Source organism: Balaenoptera ricei, chromosome 11 (genome assembly GCF_028023285.1).
Source record: "Balaenoptera ricei isolate mBalRic1 chromosome 11, mBalRic1.hap2, whole genome shotgun sequence".
Taxonomy (NCBI): Eukaryota; Metazoa; Chordata; class Mammalia; order Artiodactyla; family Balaenopteridae; genus Balaenoptera; species Balaenoptera ricei.
In genome coordinates, this window is record NC_082649.1 from 65,345,124 (window position 1) to 65,354,973 (window position 9,850).

Consider the following 9,850-nt stretch of genomic DNA (forward strand, 5'->3'; position numbering starts at 1 on the left):
CATCCCAGCGCCCCGGCCAATGCCACACGAAGTAGAAGAACCCCTCAGTCACCCACAGAATCATGACTGGGAATAAACAGTTTTGTTATTTTTAAGCCATGAAGTTCTAGGTTTTTTTTGCTTGTTTGTTTTTTAATGTAGCAAATGACAACACATACTATAAGCTGGTCAGGTGAATCAGATAGGAAATATATAGAAGCCTAATTGATGAGGTCGTGTAGTCCGGCTTAAGGCTCAGCTGACAGAGCCTGTGTCGATTTATACTCCCGCAAGGACTCAGGACACCCTGATCACTGTTCCTGTCTATGGCTTCCCATTGTAAATGGAGACACTGAGTACCCGGGAGGGAAAGTGACTGCGCAGGTCACAAAGCTGGTGGTTAAAGCAAGACTGAGGGCCAGGTCTTCTGAAATCTTCTCCTTTCTGCACAGGAAGAAACGTTACCATCACAGTTAGAAACCTGAGCCCTTATCTACAGCTCCCCACGTGCCCTGCTCCTGCTCCGTGGGGCTATCTCTCTGAACCCTCGCTGAGGCTCTGCATCCTCTGTTGTCAAGATTGCGGTCAATACCCACCTCCCAGATGAGGAAACAAGACTGAGAAGAGCTGAAGTATTGCCCAAGGTCACATAGCTAAGGAAAGTGGAGCTGGAATTTGAACTCAAGGTTAACTAAAGGGGTCCCAGTGTCAACTGCACCCCCGACTGTCTTTCCCTTCGTTACAGGATGAGTTCAGAATTCTGATTGTAGTTGTACCTTTGGATAAGTTAGGTTTATCCAAAGCCTGACATTGCCGCCTGCGGTGGTTACAAATTTTGTGAACTTTGCTCCTTTCACTTGTGAAAATGAAACACGCCTCCCTCTGCTTTCCCTGCTCAGCACCCTGTTGCTGTGGTGAGATGAAGTGAGCAAGGGGGCTGGGCTGCTGTGTAATCCGTGTGAGCGGCAGTCAATGTGAGCACTCATTAAAACGGTGAGATGTTCTGCAGATGCTAAATCATAATTCATGTTGAACTGTGCTGGTTTTAAAGCAAGGTTTTAGAAAAGGGCTCCTTCTGCTTTCCTTTTCTTCTGCTTTTTAAATTGTAAATAGAGCACATTTCAAAGAGGGAACCTGTCTTTCCTGCGCTGCTGGAAGTCCTGGCTGGAGTGCGTGGATTGACACCCTGTGTCTGCCCAGTCCTCTGACTTCGGGCCAGAAGTCGACACTTACAGGGTCCCTGAGAGGAGGGAGGGGAAGATGGTCATGCCTTTATGACTCACAGGCTCCCGTCCACCTTCCTCAGGCTGCTCCCTGGACTGCTCAGACAGCCTAGAAGAGCAGGGGTCCCCCCAGAGCCACAGCCTCCAGGCTCAGTGGGCCTCACAGAGCTACACAGCAACACTGCCGAGTTTCCCTATTCTGTGCCACATGTAGCTCAAACCCTCTCACTCTAGAATTCTGTGACTGTCCCCCAATCCCCACTATCAGCAGGTGACCCACTACTTTTTCACCAAGAAAATAGAAGCCAACAGGATAAAATACTCTTAACTTCTTGCTAGAAAACCTTCCTCTTCACCTGCACTTTCACATCTCCTGGACTCGTTCCCATGGGACGCTCAGCCGAGGCAAATCCTGCCCATCCCCGACCCCCTCTGCAGACATTACTCCATCAGCTTTGTCCCCCATCTTCCATCTCTTCCTCTCTGTAGCTCAAGCCTTTCCCATCTGATAAAGTCGTGACCCCTCCAGCTGCTGCCCCCTCTCTCCCTCCCTCCACAGTTAAAACGGAAAGCCATCTGCTCCTCAACCACTCAAATCTGGCATCTGTGCTCTCCATTCCATTAAAACTCATCACCCCACAGTCACTTGCTAAACCCACTGGGGGTTCTAAAGGCTTCCCCCAGCCTGGCTGCTCAGCTGCACCAGAGAACCTGACCACCACTTATTTCTTGAAAAGTTCTATTTTCTGACCTGGAAGACGCCCCCTCTCTTAGTTTCCCTCCTATCTCTCTGTTCCTTTCAGTCTTTCTTTGCTTGTCTCTAAAAGGTTGTCTTTGCCTTGGCTTCTGGCCCTTTTCTCTTGTCACACATTCTCAGGATCAGGGGTCCAGCCAGGGGCCAAGGAGAAATTGTACGTGAGTGAGTCGGGCTGGGCAGGAGCATAGCGTGGGGACTGAAGCAACCGGGGGCACGTATGGTGGAAAGGTGGCAGCAGCAACTCAGCACTAGCAGATGGCTGCCAGGAGCAGGGTCGGCAAACGTTTTCTTTAAAGGGCCAGAGAGCAAATATTGTAGACTTTGTGGGCCACGTACAATCTCCGTCATATATCCTTCTTTGTTTTAACAACCCTCTAGAAACGTAAAAAAAAAAAAAAAAGCTTACGTCTAGGGTCATATAAACACGAGCCAAGGGCTGGATCTGGCATTCAGACTGTAGTTTGCTGATCCTTGCTCAAGAGTGAACACAAATGCAGAATGACCAAATCTTCAGGTTTCCCAGAGAGGCCAGAAAGCTGGATTTTGTTTGAAAACTTTTAGTTATTAAACGCCTGCATTTAGAAGATCTCCGGCAGCGCCTGCCTCCAGGTACCCACCGAGCATCTTGTGGCCACATGTGGTACACCCAGAACCCAATTCATTAGCAGACTCCTTGCCCAAGTTGGGTTCACAATCTCAGCAAATGACAGTGCCCTTGACTAAACTGCCAGAAACAGATACCTGGGGGTCCCTGCCCTCACACCCTGTCCACCTGGCTCTGTCCTCAATGCCACTTGCCTGTGTTGGGTCCCCATTATTTCATCCCTTGAGGACAACCTCCTCCTGATAAAGAGTCCCCGTCTTATCCTCTTTTAATCCATTCTGCAGCCAGAATGATCCTCCTAAGGTGCAAATCTGGGCATGTCACTCCCAAGCTTGACTCATTTGCTAATTGGAAGAGGTCCTAAACTTCAGTTGGCTCACAAGGCATCTGGGGGTCTGGCTCCTGCTGGGCTCTTCAGGCTCTCCTCCCCTTGCTCACCCCACCTCACTCTGTGCCTGTCTTTGTGGCTACTTTCAGCTCCTAAAACAAGGAAAGCCCCCCTCTCACTTCCAGGTCTTTGCATCAACTGATCTGGCACATCCTTCACTCCACTCCACAAACTGACAAACTCTTCTTTGTACCTAATTTTAGAGTTATAAAGCCTTCCCAGATGTCCCCAACTCCTGCCAGCCAGTGCCCTTTCTTTCTTTCTGTCACATAACAACTTTATTGATATATAATTCACATGCCATGTAATTCCCCCATATGAAAAAGGCAGATGCCTGGAGGGGTAGACGTGGGCAAGGGAGTACAAGACCTTCCACTGGGATGTGGGAAGAAAACAGAACTGTCTTTATTTTTATATTATACTTTTATCTTCTTTTGGTGTTATTCTATACATAAGATACTAGCACAGTAGAACACACATGTGATAATGAATAAATAAATATTCACATGTTGGAGGTACCTGCGCAGCGCTGTAACTGACAGCAGCCTGCAATCAGAAGCGTAGAGACCTTTGCTTCCTACTCTATCCCGCTGCCTCCCTTTCGAAGGAGAAAATAGCCCACCTGTGCGAGACAGGAACGTCTCTGCCAAAGGGTCTGAGCTTGGTATACAAGCGCCCCCTTCCTCCCTCGACTGCTTTGGGTTTGGCCCACATCACCTTGCGTACCTCTGCTTCCCCTTCTCCCTGAGTTGATCTCTCTGCAAAGGGCATTAGAGTTGCCGAGGCTCCCCCACCCCTTCACTGCACAGGGACCGAAAAAACACACAGCTGTCTTTCCAAGGAACATCACATATCGAAACAGAGAAACAGAGCAGGTAACAAAATTAACATTGTGGAAATGGTTACGAGACACTTCCAGGAGTCTTGGGGTTCACTGTTCCCGGTCTTTATCCAAACGTGCTAGTGCCGCCCCCCTAGGTCTCATTCCTTTTAGTCTTTCACAGCGAGCCCCACAGAAGCCTCCTCCTTTTGCCCTCTGCACACCCAGGTACACACGTGTGAGCACATGCCAGTATCCACAACTCCCTCTGCTCTGTACCCACCACTCCTATGCCATGGTGCCCAGTGAACTTTGTGCTACTTCAATCTCTTCAGCGTTGATCTTTGGCTTCCTCAAGGGCGAGGAAGTGAATACAACTCAACAATGCCTGTCAACCTTGTAGTTCTCTTACAGTGATTATTTTATAACAGTTTACAGATTTATGTTCCACATAGCATTTACTGTTTGTCAATTTTGAGGACAAGAACACAGGTTAGGAACTCAATGCAAAGATGGAGATTAAAACGGATCTTGATAGACTGGGTCACTGAACTGAAACCAACAAGATGAGATTTAAGAGGAAAGAAAGTAAATTCATGCTCTGATACTTAGAACATTAGTCATGCACAAGAACTAGATGGTAAGATCTGTGATGGATGGCAGTTCAGGGAAAAGTTATCTTGTGATCAGGCCATAAGTGACAAGGTCTTACCTTAAAACTAGGTCAATAAGAACCAATTGTGTGACATTTGCTAGAAAATTCATTGCAAAGATCTGCTTATCTCTGGGCTTAGAAAACAAACGGACTCTACTCCCCTTCCCCACCCCCACCAACACTTGGGAAAAATCAAAGGGCTACGATGGATAAATTACCTCTGGATTAAATTAAGAACCAGCTTGGGAAGATACCCACTGACTACCACAGGTACAACCCAGTAGCCCCTTCACACTAAGTAGCTGGTCAACTCCTCTAGATGTGGGTGGTTAGAAATAAGGTCTCAATTTTGATCCTGGTCTTTTTCCAGATGCTCTTCTGTTCTCAACATCTGTTGTCCAGTTCTTGTCTCAGGCTGGTCAGATATTGGCTGACCCTGAACAAGGGCACCCTCTCCTTGTGAATGCATGGAAAAAAGCAAGTTCTCGGTTAGTGGAAAAACGCTGAAGGGGTGGATGACCTTCTGTTGGCTTATTGCAGAGCGTATTCCCACATTGGATATGACCTTCCAGGGAATCTTTCAACCTCCAAAAGGGTCAAATATGGAACTGGAAATCATGAGTGAGTTTTCACCCTAGTCTTGAAATATCTATCTCAATAGTTGTCAATAAATTATTAAAATAAAATTTCAAATATTAAAAATAATAGATGCCATGAAGACATCTTGGGATCAAGTGTCTGGGTGGGAAAGGAGGAGTAAAGTGCCAACTCCTAACTGATTGTGACCAGCTCTAGGAAGGATGGGAGCTGTGACCTTGGTTGGCGTCTGTGGGTGTGAAATGGTATCTCATTGTGGTTTTAATTTTCAATTTGCATTTCTTTAATGACTAAAAATGTTGAGCATCTTTTCATACTTTAATGGCCATTCATAAATATTCTTTGGTGGAATATCTGTTCATATCTTTTGCCTATTTTTTGCTTGGGCCCATTGTTTTCTTACTATTGAGTTGTATGAGTTCTTTGTAATTCTGGAGACAAGTCTTTTATCAGATATGTGTTTTGCAAATATTTTCTCCCAGTCTATTTCCTGTTTTTACATGGTTTTTTTTTGGGGGGGGGGTGCCACACGGCATGTGGGATCCTAGTTCCCCGACTAGGGATAGAACCCGTGCCCCCTGCAGTGGAAGGGCGGACTCCCAACCATTGGACTGCCGGGGAAGTCCCTGCCTTTACATGTTCTTAATGTTGTCTTTTGAAGTGCAAAAGTTTTGAATTTTGATGAGGTCCACTTTATCAATTTTTTTTTCCATTTACGAACTATGCTTTTGGTACTGCATCTAGGAAATCTTTGCCTAGCTCAAAGTCTCAAGATTTTCTTTTGTGTTTTCTTCTAAAAGTTTAATTGTTTTATCTCTTAGGTCTAAGTCCATGATTCATTTGAGTTAATCTTTGTGTATGGTGTGAGGTGAGGGTCTTATTCATCTTTCTGCATACACCTACTTACTATGAAATATTTTTCTATAACGTCAATGTTGATAGCAACTTAATATTCCATTTCATGAACATACTATAAATAGCAGGATCCTGATAAGTGTTTAACAACTGTCTCTCAAAAGAAACAAAAACAGACAAACAAAAACCCAACAGCCCTAATATGTAGTATTTGCCAATTCCCCTGGTGTAAATAATCCAACCATTTCCAATTTCAAGGTACCAATGTTACATAACATCATGGAGTTGGGAAGAGATCTCACAGTTGGTTCTTATAAACTGCTACAAGCTGGATGCAGCACATTACTGAATGTATTTAACCAATACCCCGCGATTTGAGGGGGTTTTGTTTGCTTCTTGTTTTTCCACCTTTTACCCTCAATATAGAGAAGTGCCCCTCGAAGCAGGAAGAAGCAGCCTATTTTTATTCCCTGCTATAAATGAATGCTGGCCCTCCAGGGAATTTGTTCTCTCATAATGAGCACAGCTATGGTTAACATTCTTGCAGCCTTCCTGTGGTCAGATTTAGTAATGCCCATCATATTTACTTTCAGGACAACTCCTCACCTTGCTTCCTGGAGAAGATAAAGAAAACTGAGTTTTGACCAAACAGAAGTACAAGGCTGCTTGAACTTCTGCAATTTTGCAAAGACACATATTCAACATTTAAATTAAGGGGGTGACTTCTCCTTTACTCCTTCTCAGGAACCAAGTATCGAATTAAGCAAATGTTGCAGGGCGAAACAACTGTCTTCACAGGCACTGGAGTGATGTCAAGTGAGAATGACCACAATGTGTCAGCTTCCTGAAGGCATCTGGGGCTTCAAAGTAATGTGAGGAAATTACTGGAGTGTGACACTGTTTCAAAGAAAATGTACCAAACCTTCCTTTTGAGGAAAACCTTGTAAGAAGTGAAAATAAAATGAGGGGGCACTCTGGGGTAGATGTTTTTCATAGATAGTAGTTATTAAATCCCCGTTTGGAGTTCTGTGCAATCCACACAGTTCTACCCACACTGTTACAAGGCGGGAAGGGGCAGAGGCCTGGGAGGCAGTGGAGGGTGAGCAATGAGAGGGTCAGGGGACACTGGTCACTGAGCAGTGTGGGGACAAAAGGGCTTTGAGCAATTGCCACTACCCCACGAGGCTTTACCCCGTCTTTATAACTACCACTATTTAAGCTACCCTTTTCAATTAACATGAAAAGCGAGGCTCAGGGAAATGCTAAAGTGCTTCTCCGGGGTCTCCTGGCATTTAGATACCTGTGTTTTAAACCTGTGCTTAATGTATGCACTCAGTCCCCTCCTGAATAGAAAACTCAAACTCAGTATTTTCTGATGGCTCCTGCTCTAGCCCATCTCCCGGCCGCTCCACCCTCTGCCCCCACCCCAGCACTCCCCACCCAACCCCCCACTGGAAGTCTTAGCCAATGTTTTACACTTCCCAGAGGGTGTCATGCTTCTGGGTCCTTATTCACACCATACCTTCATCCAGGAATGCTGATCCTGGATGTTCTTGGAAGAAGCACTGAATCTTTTTCTTTTCTCAATCTTTTTCCCTACTCTCCTTCTCCCTTCCCTTCCCTCTCTCTTTTCCTTCTTCATTTCTTTCTTTTCACAAAGAACAGTTTTTCTTATGATGTGCTCACTTAAAATATTGGAGAGGGACTTCCCTGGTGGCGCAGTGGATAAGGCTCCACCTGGGTTCAATCCCTGGTCAGGGAACTAGATCCCACATGCATGCCGCAACTAAGAGTTCGCATGTCACAACTAAGGAGCCGGCGAGCCGCCACTAAGGAGCCCGCCTGCCACAACTAAGACCCGGCACAACCGAATAAATAAATAAATATTTTACAAAATAAAATTAAATTAAATTTAAAAATAAATAAAATAAAATATTGGAGAGCTCTGAAAGAGTGTACAGAAGAAAATAAACCACCGGTGTGGTGCTCTGTACAGCATCCTTGGAGTTATGCTGAAAGGACATTTCCAAGACTCCCCTGCCTGTAGTGGTCCAGGTGAGCGTCTGCAGGAGATCATTAGTGGGCGATCTGCAAGAGTGAAGCAAGCTACAATGCTGTGCTCCGAAGGTGAAAACAGTGGTCAGTGTGCTGGTTCACAGGCTACTCTTGTGGGTGTAGGGCAGTGCCTGGACCCACAGCCAGTGCAAGTCCCACTGCTCCTGCATCCTGGGCCACCTACGCATCAATATGGTAAAAGTGCAGGTTCCCCTGCAGGTCATTCTCTGCATAGTTTGTCCTCATGTGGTCTAGTGGTCCTACAGTTATCTCTAGGTTGCCCTATAGAGACTTCCTCTAGAGTGATGACTCAGCATCAGATGCAGAGGCGACAACCTGCACAGACTCACCTACCAGCTCCCACAGTGGCATACAATCCAATTCCCAAACAAATCCCTCATTCCAGAGGTTTCCAAGGCTTCTCAGTTCTTGGTGCCTTTATTGCCTTCATACTTTTTTTTCTCAGTGCCCTGGGCCAAAAGAAATACCAAACAATTCTACTCATTAAGTGGTTAGATCCAAACAACTGAAGTTATGTTTGAAAAGAAGATACATATAAATTGAAAATATATATATATATTTTTGGCTGCGCTGCACAGCTTGTGGGATCTTCGTTCCCCGACCAGGAATTGAACCTGGGCCCTCGGCAGTGAGAGTACAGCGTCCTAACCACTGGACCACCAGGGAATCCCCTGATTTTATATTTTTAAATAGTACCAGTGGGATATGTACAGCTGTTGGATGTGGCCCAACTTCTCAAACCTTGGAATCCCATTGGACACTGCCACCCTCATTTCCTGTTCCTCACTGCTTATCTCAAACCACTGAAAACCCAGCTCTGCAAAGATATGACAACTTTGAAAGGCATGTACTACAATCTAATATTGAAACTGTAACCTATCTCAAACTAGTAGTTCCTGTGGTGTCCAAGAAATGTCAGGTATCAATTTATAGCCCTTGAAAATTGGAAATATTCCATAGCACTCTTGTGAATTCATTGAAGCCCCTGGGGTGTCTCAGTCCACAGTTTGGGAACCATGGCCTTATCTCATGTCATTTCTCTGATGAAACCCTGAATGATACATTAAAAAATCTCATTAAACTTTTGGGTACCTTCTCTTTCTGAGATGTGAAGTGATTTGCCTTAGTCACACACATGATTAAAGGCCTCAATAAGAGATGGAGTACTCTTATGCCAAGAGAAGAAAATACAGGACAAATCGGGAAAACACCGGTACCTCCGGGTTGGAAAGGAACCTTTAAACTACAATTTAAAGAGCATATACCAAAAGACAAAACTTGATGAGTTTCATTACACCAAGGTGAAGGATTTCTATTCAACAAAGGAAACTATACATAAAGTATTGATAATATACAGCTGAAACTATGATAGAAGCCATTTGCAATGTCTAAAGCATAAAGAAATTAAAATCCAGAATATACAAAGATCTTTTGCAAGTCAACAAGAAATGACAGCAAACCCAATACAAAATGATCAAAGATAAGAACAAGTAATTTCAAGAAGAATCTCAAAAGCCTACCAAGTATGTAAACAGATGTCCTAACTCATCAGTATTCAGAGAAATGTAAAATGAAACAACTCTGTCACTTTACCTGTTAGACTAGCAAAGATTAGAAAGCAGTATAACACCAAGTGGTTATAAGGAACCTTCATGCAGTTAGTGGCGATATAGACTGAACTCACTTACATGCCCTTTTTCAGGCCAACTCTGTATGAGACTATTGCAGCTTTATCTGTAAGAGCAGAGAGTTGGAAGAAATCTTAGTGTCCATCCCTGGGAGAGCAGACAAGTAAAACATGGAAGATATACTCTGTGCAGTACTGTGCAGCAGGGAAAAGATATGGATTGGATGTTCTACATAGCAACATGGATGGGCATGCAAACCAAGTGCTAT

The 9,850-nt window shown here is 44.7% G+C and overlaps 1 non-coding gene across 1 annotated transcript; it reads right to left on the reverse strand.

Annotated features, from left to right (window-relative positions):
- Window positions 1-8,547: 8,547 nt before the first annotated feature.
- Window positions 8,548-8,620, reverse strand: TRNAE-CUC (transfer RNA glutamic acid (anticodon CUC)). The gene has a single exon. It is a non-coding gene; the product is annotated as a tRNA-Glu (tRNA).
- Window positions 8,621-9,850: the final 1,230 nt, after the last annotated feature.